Source organism: Vidua chalybeata, chromosome 12 (genome assembly GCF_026979565.1).
Source record: "Vidua chalybeata isolate OUT-0048 chromosome 12, bVidCha1 merged haplotype, whole genome shotgun sequence".
In the NCBI taxonomy this organism is placed as follows: domain Eukaryota; kingdom Metazoa; phylum Chordata; class Aves; order Passeriformes; family Viduidae; genus Vidua; species Vidua chalybeata.
In genome coordinates this window covers 2,241,371-2,263,611 of record NC_071541.1, presented here as the reverse complement: position 1 = coordinate 2,263,611, position 22,241 = coordinate 2,241,371, and the positions used below count along the sequence as shown (strand labels likewise).

At 44.6% G+C, this 22,241-nt stretch overlaps 1 protein-coding gene across 1 annotated transcript in view; it reads left to right on the top strand.

Annotated features, from left to right (window-relative positions):
- The window catches only part of LOC128794219 (contactin-4), a 284,248-nt gene that overhangs the window by 25,602 nt on the left and 236,405 nt on the right, over positions 1 to 22,241 (top strand). The window contains exon 2 of the mRNA XM_053953926.1: positions 12,746 to 12,790. The gene's annotated coding sequence lies outside the window, so the exon portion shown is untranslated. The remainder of the gene's footprint in view (positions 1 to 12,745; positions 12,791 to 22,241) is intronic.

The window sequence follows — 22,241 nt, the reverse complement described above, 5'->3', positions numbered from 1 at the left end:
GAGTAATTCCTGCTCGGGGTGTGCTTTATGAATGCCATCAAGGGCAATGGGGGCTTTCATGTCCAGCGCTAGTGATGATGGTTTTATTCCCCTTGCTGCCATCCTCAGCCCTCCATCACCCTCTCAGGCTCCATTTCACAGCCACAGCTTTGTCCTGCTGAAAGAAATCCGGTGTTTTCTGTGCTAGCATTGCAGAGGAGCTCTGGTTTCCAGCCCAGGGGTTCTGTCCTCGCTGGAAAAGTCTGTGGTGTGTCTGCTAGTGAGGGCTGGGGTGCTTAAGATTTCAGCTTTGATACTTTCCGTCTATTTCTTCAGTGTGTAACTCCAAACTCCACACACAGTGTGAGCTGCTGCTTCCCCACTTGGGGCAGACACAACAATTCCTCTCCAGGCCTGGCAATCAAGGACACCTCACTGCCTCAGGCCAGAGAGATGGGAACAAAAGTGACTTGGGGGAGCAAACTTGGGGTCAGTGACTTCATTACCTGAAGCTGTAATTGGGAGATTCACCCCCAGTGTGCAAATGGACCAAACTTATAAAAGTGTGAAAACCCATGATCCATTTTTGGGTGTAGCCCCTGGGGCTGTCCTAAATGTACCTGAAGGCCCTTCAATAAATAGAACTGCTTTTTATTCCCTTCATTCTGTCTGGCCTCTGTTTTTAGGAAGCCCCAGCAAAAGGCTGAAGGGAGATGTCCCATGCTGCTGCCTGCTCAAGGCCACTTCATCGGCATTTGGGGCTCTCTAATGGGAAGATCTGGGAGGATATTTGGGATTCTGAGCAGCACCAAGGAGCTCTCATGGGATAGTCCCTGTCTCCTGTTGGGCTGGGGTCTGGGTTAGGAGAGGCTTTGCTGTGCTTCAGCTGAGACCCCAAGTTTAAGAGGATTTCCTCTCTGGTCTAACAAGAGCATCTTTCCACTGCTCATTGCTGCTCCTGCATTCAACAGAAGAGCCCCAGGCACGGCACTGCCAGGTTTGTGCAGATCTGTGGTGCCATGGGATCATCTCCTTGGAGCTGGGGGAGCAGCTCCAGGAGCTCTCCTGTCCCACCCGAGCCACCTGTGGGAATCAAAGCCACGTCTCCACTCGTTTTCTTCCTCGTGGAGCATTTCCCTGTCCCAGCATTTCGCAGCCAGGTACTGTGGGATGTTAATGGTGCAGCTGGGCAGGGCTGGGGGGGCTGGCACCCACCTGGGGCAGGGGATGAGCTGGGGCTGCAGGAGCTCCTTGTAGAAGGTGCTGGTGGAGAACCCCAAATTCTGCTGGGCTGAGCGCTGGGGTGGAGCAGAAAGGGCTCCCAGGACCTGTCCCTGCCTTGCTGAGTCAGGGGGAGCTCTCAAGAGGTGCTGGGGGGCTGAGGAAGGCGGTGGAGTGAGAATTTTGTTTGAAGGGAGCATCTTTCTGAGGATTAGGGCTGGGTAATTGTTCAGAGGGTCAGGCTGTGTGTTTATTTGTGCCTCTGGTGAGCTCTGTGTCACAGAACTTTAGTTTCCCTACCCTGGTACGTCCTGTGCTTTACATCCATTGGTAAAACTGATGTTATTATGTGGAAAATACTTTGGTTTCTTGAAGCTGAGGCTCCTGTGGAACATCTTTGTGTGCTGTTGGCCCCAGAAAGGTGTCTGTAATACCTACGGGTTTTCTCGTGGTTGGAAACAATAAGGTTTATTTTGTGTTGAGAACCATCTTGGAGCTGGGTCTGGCTAAGTGGGAGCTGCTTTAAGATTTATTTGCAAACCATGAGCAGCCCATAGTGGTCAGCTGAGTTTTAAAGCTGGTCAGAACCTTGGGGGATATTTTAGTGAACTCCTGATCAAACTACAGAAGCACAATGAGGTGTTTTCATTGCTGGGCTGTACATAAAGAAGATTTAGCCTATGCCATGCAGCTTTACACTGTTTTTCACTGGAGCTTTTGCTTTGTGTGTTGTTCCTGTATCTCCCTTCCGTGGCATTTACTGGTTAATTCCTTCCATTCTATTCCATATATTTATGTATTTATATTTTTATACTTCTATGCATTTTATTAAGCCTATGAAAAGAACACTGAGAAGAAAAGGGAGCAGCTTATCTTTCTTAAATAACAACTTCTTTTAGACACTGGGGCCGTTTCCCTGTGACTTGATCCATTGCTCAGAGCTCTGGGGATGATGAGCCAGGAGCTTTTTCCCAAAAGAACTCCCTCACACTCCTACTTGGAGATGGCCCAAACTAAATCATGAGCTGCTCTGCCTGTGAGGCCTGAGCAACACCCCTAACATGGTGCAGCAGTGATCAAATTCGAGTTAGCAGTGCTTTTACACAGATGTGTAAACGGTCTGCGGGGGAAAATTTGGGGTTTGCTCATCAGAACAGGCACAAAGTGGCCACAAATGGGGGTGAGCCTCGGGCTGGTGGCTCTGGCTCCAAGCAGAGCCCGTGTGTGGCTGAATCCCTGAGCAGCCCCATCCCGCGGAGTGCTGGCTCAGGCTGAGCTGCCTGGGTATTAGGGAGTTTATGACCTGTATAAAAACGTCAAGTCAAACAGCTGCCTGCTAAATAATTCAGCATATTGATAGAGTGATGACTTTGAAGATGGGGATGTTGGAATTAACTCTTTCAGGAGGGGCAGTGCACCTGCTGCCCTTGGCTGGGTCCTGGCAGGAGCTCTGCTGTTCCAGGCACCTTTGAGCAGGAGGTTCAAGTAGAGCTAAAAGAGATAAAACAGATTTGACACTGATGAGAATTTTAAATTAAGAGTATTTTTTAGTAGAACTGGCTAAAAGATCCCAAAATCCTAGAGAAAAAAAAAAAAAAAAGGGTTTGCTTGCCAAATCCTCTAACTTTCTAGTATTGAAAAGGAAATATCAAAACCAACTGATTCTTTTTTTTTTTTTTTTTTTTGGGGGGGGGAAAGCAAAAACACTTGCAAAAATCAACTTTTATCAATCTTCATTCTCCTTAAGACATTTGTAGAAATATATTGAGTTGCCCTGGTTTTTTTTTTATTCTCTTGAACACTTTTTAGCCAGCTTTGTTACAGTAATAGAGACTTCAGACCCAAAGCCAGTCTGATTTATTTAGATGTAACAAAACTGTTTGAGGACTTTCTGCTTTACCTCAAAGCTTCACTTGACCCCAGGCTTCAGTTAAATATGTTATTAAAAAATAAAAGGCACAAAGGGGAAAAAACCCTTAATTTTTGAAAGTTTCCAGTGTCTGAGTTTTTGTCTTGATAGAGCCCAATGTCTCAGCTTGTTCCATGTGGGGTATTATATATTTATTTATATATTTATAAAGATACACACAACATATTTATACTTATGAAATGTAAAAAAATAGATATATACCATCTCACAGAGCCCTCATTGCTTTATGAAACAACTTATTTGCTTAAATGCATTCTTGGATAAGGTTATACTTTCTGTAGACCCCTTGAACAGCAGCATTCCTATTTCTTAGTAAGAAATAAATTGCAACTTTGTGCTAAAACAGAAGTAGCTTTGAAGTTTGGTTGTTTTAATTTGGATTTCTTTTAAATTGGTTTCCTTTATTTTGAGATCCCTGGTGTTTTGCCAGTATTGACAGCTCTGTAAGGGGATTTCTACAGGCAGCTTGGATCCCCTGGCCATCAGTGGGATCAGAAATGGGGCTCAGTGGTGTCTGATCCATGGCAGGGGGTTGGAATGAGCTGATCCTGAAGGTCCCTTCCAGCCCAGCCCATCCCATCGTGTGCTCCTGTGCTCAGCTTTCTCCTGGAGGAACTCTTGCCCACACAACGGGCTTGGCTGAGTCTTTTATCCTCATTTTTGGACTCTCAGTTGCCAAGTTCCCGTTCTGACCTTCACGAGCAGGATTTTGGCTGCTCTTGAGGGGATTTTGTGATCCTCAAACAAATCCGTGTGTGATTCCCAGCCCTGCTCCTTCCCTGTGATCTCGGGGAAGCTGCAGAGAGCATCACCCCAGCAAAATGAAGCTGCTGAGAGCCTTGGCAGAGCCTGGCACCCTTATTGTGTTCTTCCTGCTGAAATTGTTGGATACCAAAGGATCGAGGCAGGAGTGCCAGGCACTGGGAACATAAAAGAGCAGCTAAAAACCCCAAAATCCTGGGCTTGTAAAATGTCATTAAATGGTGCTGGTGCTAAAACGAACTGAGAACTTGGAATTGTGGAAATCCTGAGGTGGAAGGGAGCGTGAGGATCATCAAGTCCAACTCCTGGCCCTGAAGAACCCCAGGAATGTCCCAGCCTGGTCCCTCTGCAGCAGCTTTAGCCCCATGGGAGGTGCTGATGTGGCCCACGAGGGTGCAAACACACCTGGGCTCCTTCCAAATAATCCCAAATAATCTCTGTCCCCATGGCCAAACCCAAGGGGAAAATCTGAAATTCTTGACCTGATCTCTCTGCAGCTGTGGAACACAATGAAGGGGGAAAAGAGTAATTTATACATATGTTAAACAAAAAAAAAAAAAAAAAAAAAAGAAGGAAAAAAAAAAAAAAAAGGAAGGGATTTTGGAAAATCTTATGCTTATTATATTCCCCTTTCTTTTGCTCTAACTTTCCCTGAAAAGAATCCTGCTTATTCATGATGCTGCTGCAATAATTGAACTCCTGGACAGAGAGGAGGGGGGGAAAAAAAGCTCCCCATAAAAATTACTGCTTGAGAGCTTGAGACCTGTTCTGTTTTGACAGATGTCAGGGCTGGGGAGCTGAGCTTGGTCTGGAAGGGCTCAGAATCACTGGGGTGCAGGCTGCTGCCTTGCTGTGCCTCTCAATGTGGACAGATTACATTCCAACCCAGTTTTTTCTTGATTTTTTTTTTTTTTTTTCCTTCCCCCAGTCATAACCTACCCATTCTGATGGAATAAATAGGGAAAATAGTCCCTGGTTCTTCTGCAGATTGTTGCTTCAGGAGTGGGAAGTGAAACGAGGGAACTTCCTGCGGGACAAAAAATCCTCGTGGTATTTCAGTGTTCCTGTGGAAACTCAGGAGAACAATGAGTTAAATCAGAAGAAATGCAAAGGGAGCAATTGAAGCTCCTCTGATTTCACAGTTTATAGTATTTAATAACTATAATATTTAAATAATATTTAACTGTTAATATTAAGTTACAGTTAATATTTAGAGTATGCTGCTGTGGATGATAAATACACGTGACCTTCACTGAAATCTCTTGGCTTTAGTGAGTGTTTTAGACTCATTGTCCAGGATTGGTGTATTTTTTGTAAAATGATGGGATTTGTGCATTAAATAGATGATGCTAAACTCTATAAATTGATTTTTTTTTTTTTTTTTGTCATGATGTGCTGCTTACACTTGTCACACATGGGGGACAGACCCATCTTCCACCTTTATGGATTATTTCAGTTGGGCTGGTGGAAAAAACAGAGAAAAAAAAACTCCTTTTTGGGCTTGCTCCTCCCTGTAGGGCTTGAATTCACCATTAGTTGCTGTCTGTTGCTCCTAAATAATGAGATTTTTGAATGTATCAATGACTTCATTTATAAACCATAATTCAGAAGGAACTTACCTTAGAAAAGGTTGTATTTCGTTGCCAGTTTTTCAATATTTTTGGGCATTTTATGAATCCTCTGGAAGAAGTATTTGACTGAGACCCAATTTCCTAGCATGGATTGCTGATTAGTGATGGAATTGCTGTGCCCAGGAAATCCTGGATGTATTTTGCAGAGAAGGGAGGTTTATTGTACCCCAGTCACTATTGACATTCTCCTGCTTTTGGGAAGGTTTTTGGGAGGCTTTTGCTGATGCCATGTCAATTTTATTATACTTACTTGCTTTCCTTTGTGTTCACTGCTTCGAGCAGCTGAATAAGGGAAAAATATTTATATTTTTGGTAGTTCATGTATGATGTTCCTGCTCTCAAAATCCTGGGTTTTATCACCTTTTCCAGCTGGCTCTTAATGCCAAAGTGGCTTTTTTCCAGGTTTCCTTCGTGGCATCCAGGACTTGCTAAATAATTGTCAATGCAACAGTCCTATTAAGTTATAATTCAGAATTTTTAAAAATAAGAGTTTTTCTCATGTTGGAGTAGAGATTTTCTTGGATATCCACTGCCTTTCCAGTGGGACATTTCCTCTCCTGGCTGTATCCAGGGCTCTTGGTGAGACCCCAAGAGCAGGAGCAGAGTTCATGTGGCTCTGCTGCTTTTCAGAGCATTAATAAATAGGAATGCAACAGTGAAACTTCAGCTCCACCCCTTTGTTCCCCGAGATGATGGGTTAAAAAAAAAAAAAACCCAAAAAACTTAAAAACCAAAATGCTGCTTGTGTTGAGGCACTGTTGGGGTGAGCAGGCTCACCTGGCCCTGTGCCTCCCACCCCAAACACCCCCCAGGTTATGCTGAGAACCTGCAGCTCTTTGGGACTTTCTCTCCAGCGTTTCAAGCTTTGATTTTCATTTTTTGGTGTTATCACTGTCGCATCTCTGCTCGTCCAGCTTTGATCCATGCTGGTGGAACAGACCAACACAAAATTACGCCTCTTATTCATCCTGTTGCTTTTTCCACATGAAAGAATGGGGGTGAGCACCTGGAAGTGTCATTTTTTGTGGCTGATGTGGCCACATGAAACTTCAAACCCCTCTGCAGCATCCCCTGCACTGCCTGACCTACTTGTGCAACTTCTTAGCAATTCCTCAAAGAAACCAGCTTGGAAGGCAGTAGACCTTGTTTTTCTGGAGAACATGGTGCTGAGGGAGGATGTGGGCGATCTGAAATGTCTTCGGGTTTGCAAGGACAAGGAACAAATTAAGAAGAAGCAAAACAAACAATTTAATGGTGATGGAGCTGTAGCTCCAGCGAGGAGAGGCTGTGGGCGTGCATCCATTTTATCTCGCTGCACAAGATGATTCCTCACCACAGAAGGTCATAAAAAAACCTCACTGCTGAGTGCTGGAAGATAATTTTGCTAAAAGTTGGAAATGTTTGATTAGCAGTAAATATTTAAGGCCTTGGTTTGCAGCAATCAGGGGGCAGTGAGGGGACCTTAGCTTGGCAGATAAACACTGAATTGTCACCTCAGATAAAAACCAAGGGTAAAACCTGGGGAATGAACTCTCAGGGATGCTAATTATGATGTGTTGTGTAGACATTCATTACTCAGTGCCCGATTTGGTTTTTTATCAGTGACCTTTGCTGTTTGGTGCTTTGAAATTGGTTGCAGGTGATTAGAGAGCTTTTTGATCACCCACAATTTTTGCTTCTGGCACTGCAATTCCAGTAAGAAAACATTTAATATAATGGAGTGATGGGAATGAGGAATGAAGGGGAGCTGGTGGTGCCCTGCCTGCCCTGGCAGGTGTAGCTGGTTGGGTTGTGCTGAAGCTCTCATGCCAAGATGTGACATTGGGCTCTCCTGCTCTGTGCCATCAGCTGAGACAGACTTTGGCCCAGTAGAAAGTGCAGAAAAACAGAAGTTTTAGAAGATCCCATCAGTTTTTGTCGAGCTGTGGTGGGATTGTCTCAGAGCATGAGCTTGGGGAGCTCACACAGCCTCAGCTCCCCAAGTGAAGTTGGGTCTTGTGCAGCTTTAGAGCTGCTCCACTGACACCTCATTAAAATTAGGATTATAAACCTGCAGTTCATGGTGATGGTGACTCAAATGTGGTTGTTCCCTTAAGAGGAGCTGGTACAACCCATCCCCTTCTGCTGCTTGGAGAATGAAATGAAGAGGTTTCATGCTGGGTAGGGAAAAGCCACAAGCCCAAAATGTGACTGTGTCAGAATTATCCCTTTGTGTCACCAAAGCCTGACAGGTTCAGCTGCAATAACCTCTGGGAAGTTGATGGGCTCTATGCAAATGAGAGGAGGATCTCTTAATCAGCAGTTTGGAGACACAGAGGCATCACTCAGACAAGGAAAACCAATTTAATTTGTGTCATTACTTTGCATTTCAAGTAGGAAGGTGATGAACGCCTCATCCCCTCCGAGTGCAGCTCCTGGAGTCATCCTGGGCTTTGTCCTGATCCATGGACTCCCCACCTGAATTCCTGTGGGAAAACAGGTTTGGGAGAGCATCCTTCAAACAGGAGCTTCTTCTCTGTGCAGTCAGTAAAAGTCATTTTACAGTCAATAGAAGTTTTTTTGATGGAGCAGGAAAACCCATTTTAAGTAGTAGAGACAATTTTAAGGGTTAGAACCTTACAAGTCCAGTTGAGGAATCAGAATCCCTTTGACCTGCATGGCTGCATATTGATAATAAATATAGGCACTACAATTGTTGGGAGAGATTATCAGAGAAATCTCTGTGTTCTTTTCATTTGTGAAGCAAATGACAACCAACAAATGGAACTGTAAAGCCTGGAATTCCAATATAAATTTGTAACGCTCATCCCCACTTGATGAGACCAAATAAGAGTTTGAAAAATTTTTTTTTTGGCACTTTTTTTTTAGTTAGAATAAATCACATGAGCTCTTTATTCTGACAGCATTTGGCTTGGAAGTGAAAGCCCTCAGTCCCTGGGAGAGCTGTGCTGGGATTAGGCTGCTGGAGCTTTTCCTTCAGGAGGTAGATGACACTTGCAGAATGATTTTGGCTGACTCACTAAACAGTGTTTAAATGCACAGGAAATGCTTCTGCACATGGGATTTATATTTCAGCTCCAGAAAACTCTGTCTGCTCCTTTGAGCTCCCCTAATCAATCCAGTGCTGAAATTGGTGAGCAGGAGGGGAGGCCAGGGGTGCTGGGCTGTGGCTGGGGGTGATGCTGATCCAGGTGGTGAAAATTCAGAGTTCACACCCTCTGCCTTTGTTTGGAGAAGCAGCAGAGGCAGGATTAGGGCAGAGCTGGGTGGGCATGGATTTTATCCAGGGAATGTCCTCTTGGAGCAGGAATAGGGGTGGCAACAGAGCAGATTTCCTCCTGGGGGCTGCTGGAAATGAAGATAAGCTTCGGGTGCACTTGGTTATTTATTAGCATTTATTAATGAGCCCATAGTCCACAGAATTGTGGTTCTCATGTTCCTTTAGCCTAACTGAGGAATATTGTGTGGAAGGTTTGGGAGTTCACGTTAGAAAACAGGAGCAGGAAAAGGTCCTTACAGTGTACAGGGGGGTTGAGATAAAGACAAATCTGCAGTCTGAGGGCTCCTGGAGTGCCTAGTTTGAGACTGGAGTGAAGCAGAGATGCAAAATCTCATAGTTTTATTTAATCTTGGTTAAAACCTGAATTTGGAAGATAGGACAAGTCTATGGTTTGGCAGGTGATGCAAAGCAGTGCCAGAGGAGGCTGATTCCATAAACCTAAACCCACAACAAAGCCAGGGACAGGAAAAAGTTAAAAATAATCAGCAAAAGAGTTGTTGTGTGCTTGCAGTGGCCAAGGGAGAATTTTGGGGTGAGGAATCCCAGCCTGGTCTCAGTACTGTCCCTGTCCTGGGCCAGGTTTGATTTCCTCCCCCAGGGAAACACGATCACCCCTTCCCTGCAGCCTGGTCTCCAGGTACTCTGAGGAAAGATGCATTAGCAATGGCAGAATCTGCAAATTATGCTACAAAACTTCCAGGTGGGAAATGCCCCTCAGGTTTCCCTGGGAGTGCTGCTTTCAGCCCTGTCTGCATCAGTTTGTGTCAATATAAACTCAGGGTAATGTATGGATTTCTGCTGGCAGCAGATGAGATCAGCACTTCTCCAGGCTCTCATCAGTGCTCCCTCTTGCCAGCTCCCAGAGATCTGCCTCCACAAAAAAAAAAGTGGATTTTTTCTGTGCAAATACACAGTATTACTGTGAAATGAATCCTCTCTATTTTTATTTTCTCTCCTTAAGTCGTTTTTTTTTCCCCTCTTGAAGGATGTGCTGTTCCTTTACATGAAATGAGGCTTGCACAAAACTGAGTTTCTTCTTAGGCTTTTTTTTGGAAGCTACAGCTTCAAGAACGACTGCAGTGGTGACTGGGGAGCTGCAGTAAAAGTCTTGTTGCCTTTTCCTTTGGAGACAACTTCCTCTCCGTGTTCTGAAGTTTTTTTTCAAAGCCTTCTGTTGACAAGGGATGCAGAAAATACTGAACCTGCTAAATTCAGATTTTGGTGTGCTGTCTTCATAGTGTCACCTGAGAGAGGGAGCACAGTCTGTGCCCCTCAGTTCCTGTTCCAGGTTGTTTTTTCACCTGGGATGAAGGTGTGGGTTTGAATTCCTGGCCAAGCCCTCCAGGCTAGGGGAGGTTTCTTTATTATTTAGCAAAATTGCTTGGGCACTGCTGATGTTTGGGGGGAATATAATTGAAAAGCTTTAGGTTTTCCAGCCTGGAAGTTCAGGTTCAGTGCGGCTTGTGAGGATAATGTACAATTAATTTAATCACCATCTCCATTTAAAGGTGGGAAAAGCCTTCTGAGAGGAATCCAAACATTAACCCAGCACTGCCAGGTCACCACCTGAGCACCAAATCTGCAGATTTTATCAAGAGTGTCCTGCAATTCCTGCGGGATTAAATCCTGTGCTGAAAACAGAATGTTCTGAATGTGCCTCCTCCCTGGTTTGAGTCAACATCTCTCTGCCAAGGCAGAGTGTTTCAAGAAATTGCCCACAGAAGTGTTCCTGTTGTTGGTACCTGCAATTTCTGAAGGATTTGAGTGGATGCATGCTGCTGGCTTGAGCTGCTGAGCAGACAGAATCAGAATGTAGAGGTTTTTCAACCAGTCACCTGTTCCTTCTAGCCCAAAATGATGAAGTACCCAAAGTGCTGGATGGGCATATGGGAGGTGAGGTTTGTGCTCCAGTGAGTACCCACCCGACGTGAGCAGCTCCAGCAGGAGAAAGCAGAAATGAGCTTTGTAGTAACTGCATTTGCTGGGGGTGTGGGGGAAGAGGAAAACGAAGATTTCATCCAGACTCTCCCACGTAAGCTCCAAAAAAAGCCACCTGCGCTTGGTTCTGCACACAGGCGTGACAGGGATGGAGAAACCAAGGCCCAGAGCGTGGTGAGGTGCAGCTCTGGAGGCTGCGTGGCAGGTGTTCTGTGAGACACCTCTTGTGCCTTGGTTCCAGGCCCTGCGTGCCCACGGGGTTCAGGGGTGTCTGGGAGCCGGGTGGGCTCCAAATCTCACTGTACTGAGCAGATCAGGCTTGGCTAAGCCAAAACTGCAGGGTTTGTTTTTTTTTTTTTTTTTCCTTTGTTTTCAGCAGCCACGACTTTGTAGCGTCTAAAAATACGCAGCGACGTTGGTGGTGGAGCGTTGCTTAACTTGTGCAAGTTGTTCCCCCAAACTTTGCCTGAGTGAAGTGATAAGCTGAACAGTTACAGTAAATAGAGTAATATTTTGATTGGTACGAAACCTTTCGTTTCTTCCCCATGTCTAATTAGCGTAGCTCTGAATGTCAAATATTTACCCGCTCTCCCCAGCGCTGTGCTCACTTCGGTGGGCTCCATCTGGCTCTGCCTGCCTCCAGCCTGCTCCTCATGGAAAAGCTTTCCCAGGCCCAGGGCTGCTGCTGGATCCCACCTGTCCCCCTCCAGGTCTCCTGGACTGGGAGGGAGCTCTTCCCTCCAGCCGATCCAGGTGGATTTGCTCGGTTTCAGGGAAACAGAGCTGTGCAAGCTGCTGGTCCACGAGTGGAGCTCTCAGGCTGGGAGGTGTCAGGCCACGTCCTTGCTAAAAGCTGCTGAGGGATGGGAGTGGTACATCCATGGAAAAGGAAGGCAAAATGTCCCTTTAGGCCGCCAGGGATGCAATTCCCCAGTACAGAATGGGGTGTAGCAGCTTTTTCTATCCATAAAGTCCAGAAAGGTTTGGGTTGGAAGGGATTTTAAAGCCCATCCAGTGCCACCCCTGCCATGGGTAGGGACACCATGGGCTCCAAGCCCCAGTGTCCAGCCTGGCCTTGGACACTTCCAGGGATCCAGGAGCAGCCACAGCTGCTCTGGGAATTCCATCCCAGCCCCTCCCCACCCCCAGAGGGAGGGATATCTTCTCAATATCTAATTTTCAGGGATTCTCAAGGGCTTCAGTAGCAACCCCATTACAGGAGCAGGGCTGTCCTCTGGCTCTGACTTCTCATATCAAATTGGAATTCGAGCTACAACCCAGGAAATGGGTGCTTATCTTCAAGCAAAATGTCAGACTTCTTTTTCTGCCTCTCCTATCTGGGATGTGTTGATAGTGCAAAAAAAAAAAAAAAAGCTTATATTTCCTTATATTATATCATTTTTGCTGCATTTCTGGTGCCCACTGAATTCTAGTTTCATAAACATCCTCTCCATTTGCCATATGTTCTCTGTGTGACCCGTACCTAGCTACCAAACATGTGAAGCTTTAGGTTTAAATCATGTGTTGAACAAGTTTCCTGGGTTTTTTTTTTTTCTTTTTTTTTTCAAATTTTATTAGCATGTGGTTTGGATGATCTAATGGGGAATGGCTCTGCTTCAGCCTCTTTCTGTGGGATTTAGGTTGGTCTGTTGTCAGCTGAGAGCTGCACTGAGTTATCAGTGGAAGAGTTTCAGCCTTTAGTGAAGTCAGAGGTGGAAAAATTAAGGTTTGAGTCATCCCAGGTGGAAAGGTTGAACCCCAGGGCAGTGTGCAGGGCTTGGGGGTTTTGGAGAAGAGACCTCACGGTTTGGGGGGAGCTGAATCAAGCAGTGGAAAAGGACCTGAGCAGGTTACTGCTGTTGTCTCGTGGCACTTTGAAAATAGCAAATAAAAGTCATCCAAGACAGCCTCTCTCTCTGCAAAACAAATTGACAATAACAGGAATTAATTTAGTGTCTTAAAATATCAGCATAATCAACATTCCATTTGAATTTCTTCTTTCAGATATTGGAAATTTGACTGAAGGCTACATATCATGCACTGGAGAAGGTAACAATTCTTTAATCCTAATTCTGATGTGTTGGTGCTAATTTCTCTTTATTCTTAACATCATTGCATTGAATGTCAGAATCTCCTTTGTGTTGTTTGTGCTTTAAAGAATTTGCCCTGGAGTTTGTCTGTGCCCTGACAGGGGGGTTTTGATTTCCCTTTTTAAAAGAATATAAAAATCTGCATTTAAGTCCTTAGGTGTGTATATGTTGCATTTATGCAATTCTACATTGGAAGGTTTGCAGGAAATGTGGAACAGTTTGCCTTCAGCTATTATTGTAAATGGAAAATTGTAAATGATATATATTTAACAGGATGTATGGAAGTTGTAGAATGAGTCTTTTTCGAAAGGATATTGATATCTTGCTATTGATAATGTTTCAGGGCTGTTTTTCTTTTTCTGGTTAGGCTCTTATTGTTCTTGTCAAGAGATTTTTCAAAATTGGTGTTTAATTAATCATTGAATGATTGACTCTGCAATTGAATTAGTCAAAAAAACCTGTGGCGTTTCTGAAACTCAAATTTCCTTAATGGCCTCTCAGTTTGAATGTCAAAGGGAATCAATCTTGTTAGGGGAGAGGTAGGTTTTGTTCTACAGACCCTGAAATTATCTTGAGGGGTTTTTTCCCCAACATGCTTTTAAGTCTGAATTGTGTTGTTTCCAAAGGAGAAGATGTTTTCAGAGCTTACAATTATTTGGAAAATGAATGTTGTCTTAGTTTTAGATGCTATTACTGTATCTGTTCAGAGAGACTACAGATGGTTTCTGACAAAAATATTTAATTTCTTAATTCTTGGGAGTTTCTCCTTAGTCCTGGGTGGTGTTCACAATGGAAACTGGAGATGGAGATCAAGCAAATATTCTCATTCAGCCTGGCTCTTTTGGAATGTGCTGTCTTGGTGTGAGGTTTTCAAAGCCAGCATGATAAATCCTGTGATAGATCACTTTCTAGTCTTTCTGGTGGTCTGAAAGGAAAAGCTTATTTCTTAATATAAAAGATAACTTTGAATAATGGACTCCTCATCCCTTTGGACAGTACTCCTAAATTAGCCTCAGAGCTCCTTCTCAGGTGAAATCTCATTTTCAGGTTCCCCACAGTAAAAAGGAGATGCTGATCCCCATTTCATGTGGGAAGTGTTTTCAATCTGCTGATGAAAAGTACTTCTGAAGAGTTAGGCAACCTTGATTAATTGAGCCTGAATAAGAAGTGCAGGATCAAATCTCAGGATATTATTTTTAGGCTGCAGCCTTGTGTTCTGCATTCCAAATCCTTAAATGCCAGTTTGATAGGAAGTGTGGAGGACTGGAGCAGACAGTTCTGGGCAGGCTGGTAATGGTTTGCAAATGCTGACACCACCCCAGCCAGGAGGATGGAAATTGCTTTCTGTTTACAGAGCCTTTAACTCTTGGGTAAACACTCCTCATTAGTGAGGATGTGACTGGAATTTGGGTTAAATGCCTCCATTCTGGTGATACCTCAGGATTTCAGCGTTTCTATTTCCCGTCTATTTGTAACCCTGCAGTTCTTCAGTGTGTAACTCCAAACTCCACACACAGTGTGAGCTGCTGCTTCCCCAGTTGGGGCAGACACAACAATTCCTCTCCAGGCCTGGCAGTCAAGGACACCTCACTGCCTCAGGCCAGAGAGATGGGAACAAAAGTGACTTGGGGGAGCAAACCTGGGGTCAGTGACTTCATTAGCTGAAGCTGTAATTGGGAGATTCACCCCCAGTATGCAAATGGACCAAACTTATAAAAATATAAAAACCTGTGACCCGTCGTCCATTTTTGGGTGTAGCCCCTGGGTGGCTTTGTCTGCCCTAAATGTACCTGAAGCCCTTCAATAAATAGAACAGCTTTTTATTCCCTTCATTCTGTCTGGCCTCTGTTTTTAGGTAGCCCAAAAGGCATCAGTGGCATTGGGAGTGAAGGGGTATTTGAAATAAAAGCTGGCGTGGGGAAGCACTTGATGGATGTGAGCCATTAGAAGGTCAGCAGTGCCCTTTGGGGTGTTTAGGTCTGGGAATGGCCCCACAAGGCAGAATTGGGTTCTTGGGGCGTGGGAACAGCAATGTCACCCAAGCTGCCGAGATATCCTAAAAAGTGAATTTTGTGTGCCCAAAGTCTTCCCCAGTAGCAGCGAGCCTTGGGATGCAGGGCTGTGCTCTCCAGGAGCAAGCACAGCGTGGTTTTTAGGGAAAAGTGGACACACACTCTGCTGTACTCGACAAAATGACACATTTGGGGAGTGCAGATTCAGCTTTTATACATATTTCATCTCTGGGGCAGGGCAGGAGTTTCTCTCCCACGCTCCTCAGCAGCACACGAGCCTTGCTGACTCAAAGCCAGGCCCTGAGGGAGCCAAGTTTGGGCTTTTGCTTCTGGTCTTGTGGCTCAAAACTGGCTGTGGTTGGCCAAAGTGACTCCAGAAGCAGGGATTTGAAAGGAAACATTTGTGCTTTGTAGTGGTATAATTACAAAATTCTACTTGATTACCTGTCAAGCTAATTAAAACAGTGACAGGCCAGCAGTCCTCTACGAGTTTGTAGCATCTGTGCTTTGTATCCCACAATCAGGCTTAGAGTGTAAATTTAATTAGAATTATTACCAGCAGACAACACACAGTTATGCTGGAGAAATGTCCTAAAAGCGAATGCTCTGAGAAAGGAGATTCTGGTGAGCAGAGTCTGAAGAGCAGCTGGATTTAGGGCATGGTTTGACAAGATTGGGGCTGGCTTTGTCCACTGGCAGCTTCCCCTTTGCCTGGTGTGTGAGTGTTTGTGTCTGGCAGCTCTTGGCTCAGCTGGAAGTGCTGGGGGTCAGTGTGTAAGAGGATTACTTGGATGGATGCTGAACTGCCTCCAACAGGCAATTTTTAGATCCCTCCTTCAAAGACAAGGGTTGTTTGTGATCTCCAGGCATCCTTCTGCTTCCCGGGATCCCTAACTGTCCTCCTTCCCTGGCTCCTCATTGTCAGATGTGTCTGCCACCACGTCCTCCTACTCTTCTCCTAATCCTCTGAAAATCTGCTGTGTCCTTTCTTTTCCTCTTTATTATCTCCTGCTTCCAGCCTGATTCCCTTCTCCTGCTTTTCACCTTCTGTGCCTCTCTGCCATCCCTTTCCTTGGCTGCTTCCTTCTCCCCTTATCACTTGGGTTCCTCGTGCCGCTCAAAAACCCTCGAAAATTAAAACAGAGTCAGTTGTTCTAAAGTAATTTGATTAAACTGAATCACCAGAATTGCACTTTATGGTGGATTATTGTGGTTTTTAGAGGATGAGCTGGGAATTTGGAGCTGGGAGAGAGCATCCTGACTTGGCAGCAGAGTGAAATGGCAACTTTTTGATACAACCCTGATTGCAATTAGTTATTGCAGAGTCTGCATTTTGCTTGAGATTTGGAGTATTTGGGTTTGTGTTATTTTTATTTTTTTTTTTTTAACTTAAGTAATGTTTAGGATGGAGTCCTCACGACTTGACTTTTCACCCTAAGATCACGATAAATACTTGAACAAAACTTAGGATGAAGGTGTGTTCAGTCACAGGTGCCCGGCCAGATCTTTTCATCACAAAGAGATTTTGGAAGAACAGGTGACAGCTCAAGGGATGTGCCTCATTCCAGCATTTCAGAGTGTTTTCTTTCAGAATGTGTGTGAGATGTGTTGTCTGTGTTCCCTGAGTGGGAATATGGGGCTGAAATGACACCAAGGACTGTCTGGGAAGGCAACAAGGCTGTTAAATCTGAAATCTGACACAAGGCATACTTTGGCACAAAGCAAGTCTGCCCTTCTGCACTTTTTTTGATATTATAAAGGAGATTATTGTGGCCTTACAAGAAGGTTAAGATGTCATGAAGTTTAATATACTCTGGAAATAGTCCTGCTAAAGCTGCTGCTGCTCGTGATTGATGAGGCAGGTTATGATGGGAGCTCTCAATCTTGTGTTTGTGTGTGCAAATTGCCATTTCCCAGCCTTTTCAAGGTTGCTAACTTTATCTTGTGGTGCAGCCCATATTTAAGGATTTCCTGTTGAATTAGCCTTTGATTAAGGGCAAAGGAGCTTTGATGATAAAATGCCACTACCAGTGGTTCTGTGGACTGGCTTGGAATAACTTATCAATCACTCCATGACTGAGAACACGTTGTGGACATGAGGGTCACCCTTTGAGGATTAATTTTTCTGAGATAAACAGCTCATGGCTGTTGGATGATTATGGTCAGAAGCAATTATGGTGGTTTTAAACTGCTCATTACTACAATAAAGAGTCACTAGACTGAGTTTTGAGCCTCTGCCTAAATAGCTGGGTCAAGATGTGTCAGCCTGAATTCCAAGGTGTTATTGAATGATAGGAGTTGCTGGGAGTTCTGGCACAGGTGGGTCCTGGCAGTTTGTTTCCAATATTTTTTTTTTTCCTATTAACTGAATTTCTGCACCTTTTAGGTGAGTAACCCAAACAGGCAGCTGGCAGGTCTGTGGAGTCCCCTGTAAATAGCAAACATGTATTTTCCAGGTATTCTGAAGAATGTTTCACAGCTGGTTTAGGTTCCAGGTGTCACTGCCTGCTTCTGATCCTCTGGGCTCCAGATTTCCATGTTTGTTTCCTTTTTAAATTCCTGCAACGCTGTCATCAGCTCAGCTGAGACTGGATGAGTGCAGCGTGAGGACTCATGGCTGGAAAAGTGGTGGAGCCTGAAAGCCAAAGTGTGTCTGAGATAAATTCCTATTTAATAAAAAAAAAAATAAAGAGAGCCCCAAACACCAGCGATATGGGAAGCTGCTGTCATGAGCACTGCTTGAAAGGGATGAGAAACTGTCTTATGGAGGGATTAGTGTAGTGAGAAATAAACTGCTGAATCACTGGGAGCAAGGAGGAAATAGAGAGTGGAGAGGCTGTGGAAAAAAATAAAATGGCTGCTGGAATTCAATTAAAATCACAGTAGGATTTGCTGCTGGAGATGGAACATCCGTCATCCCGGATCTCGTGGTGGCTGCTGCCTCGAGGGGTGCTTAAGTGAGTGTAGAGCTCCTGAAAAATGCTGGAGTGGCAGTGCTGCAGCAGGAGAGTCCCCATTTCCTCCCAGACTGATGTGTTTTCCCCAGCACACCTCGGAGTTTGGATTGCTGCTCACTGCTCGGGCTCTGACACTTTGCCATAGATTATCCGAGGCCAGAGTTGTAGTTTGTCCCAAAGGCTGGAAGAGGAGCAGCCTGTGGGAATGCTGCTCAGGCTGTGGGGCTGCAAATCAATTTGGGGGTTTATGATGGTTTTTTTTCTTGAAATTATTTGGATTATTTAATCATTTTGGTTGTTTAAGGATGATTATTTAAGGATGTGCTCGTGCGGGGCTGAGTGGCTTGAAGAGTCCCCACTCTATCATCAGTGATATCCCCACTGCAAATCCAAAAAAAAAACCACTCCTAAAAGCAGCTCTGTCCTCAAGTGAAGGACACAAAATCAGGTTGGATTTTAGTCAGATGAAATTCCCCCATTTCACTTGGTTTTCAGTGAGTGTTTCTTGCTGCAGGTGGGACAGGAGGGATGGCTGTGGCTCTGACCATTACTGAAATGGCTCCTTTGCTATCAAATCTTGTGTTAATCATTTGAAATGCCTTCAATGTGCCCTCAGCGATTTGAAATAGCATCAATTAACATTTAGGAAATTAATTTCCGACTCCTGGAATATTAAACATTTACTTTACAGATGGAAATGAGGTGTACTGACTGTGCATCTCTCGTGCCCCTTTTAACCCACAGCCTCATAAGGCAAAAAAATGCTAAATTGGCAAACACAAAGGTTTGGTTTGGTGCTGGAATTGTGGCATGTGGAATTATTGCTGCCAGGTTTGATACTGCACCAGTGGCATTAAATTCTTTGCTGAGATTCCAGGCCAGGAGCAATCTGGGATAGGTGAAGGTGCCAGGGGTAGAACTGGGTGAGCTTTAAGGTCCCTCCCAACCCAAACCAGTCTGGAATTCTGTGATACTGAGAAATGTGGCTAAAAACCCCAAACTACAGCAAAGTCTGGATGAAACACCTGATGCTGCCAACTCCTCGTGGCTCACTGTGGCACGCTTTGATTTTACTCCTCCTTTTTAAAGTATTTGATGCCTCAAAATAAGCAACTCAAACAGAAACAAAGGTTCTTCAGGAAGTCTATAATTCAGATTAATCTTTGTGGATGGAAATGTTCAGTCTAATCTTTGCTAGAACTGATTTTGTCACCCTTTTAGTTATCAATAAAAATATTATAGATGTGATTCTGCACAAAGGTGTTGGAGAGTGGGTCACTCAAGAAATGTTTCCTTGATTTCTCTGTCTATGCTGGTCTTGGGTGAAAATTTGCATCCCTTGGTCCCCTGGAAGTGTTTGGCAAATGGATTCCTTGCTTCAAAGGAGCTGTCTGCCAGCTGAAGGGAGAAGAAATATTCCTTAGGGTCAGTTTTGAACTTTTTTCCTTTGAATTTTGAGTCTTAGTTTCTCAGGTTCACAGTTGTCCTTATTGAGAAGGAAAAGAAGATGGTTTTGGTTTATTTAATTCATTCAAATTGATCATTGTTCCTGTTTATACCATTTTAAGAACAACATTTTTATCTCCTTACTTGCACATACATATTTTGTATGATTTCTCTTAATGCTCTTTTAAAATTATTAATCTGCCTATCCCATGTTGCAAATTCTGGTGGTTTTTGTTTGATTTGGAAGGGATCTGTAGAGGTGATGTAGTGCAGCTGCCCTGCTCAAAGTTTTGTAGTAAAATGTTATTTTAGGATTTATTGAGTGGCAGTTGTCCTCAATACACCATGTGGCACAAAGAAGGAGCTGGAATATGACTCACTTTTTGTCTCCAGTCTGTAATTCCTTCTGCTCTTTCCTCATCACTTCAGCTCCCTCGCCACTTCTGAATCTTTTAGGAGTTATCACTTCAGTCTCACAGCCACTATTTTCATTCCTCCTCACACCAAACAGCTCCTGGCCATCAGTTCTTCCCTGTGTGCCTGCTCCTATTCGATCTGGACTTTCCTTTGTGCTGCTGACTCACTGCCAGCTCTGAGCGTGCAGGGTTGTGCTGCTTGTCCCTGCCTGTAATCTGTGTATTTCCAGAGTTTAACTGCCCACTATTGGAATTTCCAGAACATGGAGCCATGCAGGCAGTAAACTGCATTTCATGCACTGCTGAAGTTAATGGGAATTTGGATCAGCTTTTTGGTGCCCTACTTCAAAGCAGTTCAAAGATCTCTTATTTCCTCATTTTCCTCTTAATCTTCGTTCCTCTCATTCCACAAGAATTATCACAATTCTACTGTATCACCTGCTTTGATACAGGAGATCTTATCTTCTGCACAGTCCTTGAAGTCTTTTTTCTTCCATAGGAAGCAGACGGGGAGGAAAAAAAAAAAAACATTTTCATGCTGAACAGATGTGTCCTGATTCTCTTTGTTTTTATTTAGGCTTTGCCACAGTCTGCTATCCTAGAATTAAAACACCTCGTCAGAGGATGATGATTAGAGCTACCTCTGTTTTTTCCTCCACTTTAAAATGTCACTAGAGCGTCTCTTTCACTTTTTCTTGGTGACTTCTTTGGCAGCCCTGAAGCTGCAGTGGGTTGTGCTTTGTTACACCCCTGGAACTTGAGCTCCCACTATTGACAATCTCATATTGGTAATTCCTTTTGGTACAGCTACAGGAATATACTGTTCATCATTTATTTTTGTGCACCAAGACCTTAAACTGTCTGATCTTCAGCTTTCCAAATGCCTTGGGTGTGCTTGGGGCTGCCTTGCTCTGATGTCAGTGGAAGATTGGTCAGTTAGGGAGAAATTCTTCTCTGTGAGGATGCTGAGGCCCAGGCACAGAGGAAATGTGGCTGCCCCTGGATCCCTGGAAGTGCCCAAGGCCAGGTTGGACTGGGCTTGGAGCAGTCTGGGACAGTGGAAGGTGTCCCTGCCCATGGCAGGGCTGGCACTGGATGGGTTTGAGGTCCCTTCCCACCCAAACCTTTCTGCAGGTGTTGTACAGATGCTGTTGCCTGATTACATTTCACCCGCTGGTTTTCAATTAATTATTTTAGTCTGAACTCTATTTCAAGCCAAGGTGTAAGTGGTTTATTTCACAGGATCTCTGCCCATATTTCTGCTCTGAGTTGTGAAGCTGGGCTCTATCTGAGCTCCCAGCAGCTCAGGACCATGAGGCAGCATCACCACCAACCTCAGGCAGGAGCTGAGCTGTTTGTCTCTTGCAGAGAGCTCCCAGCTCTGGGCTTTGCTGTGGATTTGAGCTGAGCTGTGGAGCTGGGCTCAGCCTGGGCTCAGCCTGGCTCCCTGTGCCGTGCTCTGTGCAGTCCCAGCTCAGTGTGGCTCTCACACCCAACGCGGGGCTCGCTGGCTTTGGGCTTTGCACGGGAATCCGCCCAGGAGCTCCTCTCATCTCTGCTGCATTTCCATCCCTCTGTCTTCAGAGCTTCCTGCAACTTGTTGCAAATCACAAATTGTCTCTGCTGGTTATGCTGCCTCTGGCCAGGGCCCTGCACTTTGGGTTGGCTTTTGAGGCCTTTCCCCCCTTCTCCTCACACCCTCTGTTCACCATCTGCATTTTAGAGATGGTAATACATTTCAAGTATTTTTATAACCCTTTATACCGTTTTTTCTACTTGGTTAATTGCACTGAAGTTGGCTTTCTGCAATAACACAAAATGCTTGCAGTCTTTTTTCTTCTGTTCCAGCCTGTAGCGGGAAAAATCACCACTTTGCAGATGACTTTCATTTTCCTTCCTAAGCCATTTTCGTGTAATTCCGCATTCCGATGCGCTCTCGGCACTAAAGCTCTTTATGCTGTGGTGTATTTTTAACTAATGATGTGTCACTGTACCAGCTTGGCTTTTCTTGTATCTATTCTGTAAACAACTAAAGTTCCTTTTGAGGGGGAGGAGGAGGAGAAGAAACGGTGCCAGAGAGTTACAAGTCGTGCTCGTCTTCATGCAAGCAAAAGAGATCAGACTGGCCTAGGACCAAATTAATTAAATGTTCCATTTATTGGAAGATGTCAGCAAGGAATGGATAATTCTTCCCAGCTGAAGTGCTTGGCTGGAGATGAGGAACATCTCTGTGTGAACAAGAGGCCTCTGAATGTTACACAAATGTCAAAGCAGGAGGAAAAGTTCTAAGGTTGAGCTTTTGCTGGGGAATTTCATCTCCTGGCTGGGTTTTCAGCTCCCACTTTGCCATTACAAGGGGCAGCAGAGCAGGATTGGGGATTGCATGAGCCAAAAGGACCAGAGCATCAGAGGAGTTATTCCTGTTAGAGGATTGCAGTGCCAGGTCCAGGAGGGATGGGAGAACATGTGGATTTAAAGGATAAATGGACAGACTTGCTGGTATATTTATATTTCATGGACTGCTAATTTGAAGGGAGAAGAGCAAACCCTCTGAGATTAAAGGGACTTGGTCAAAGTAA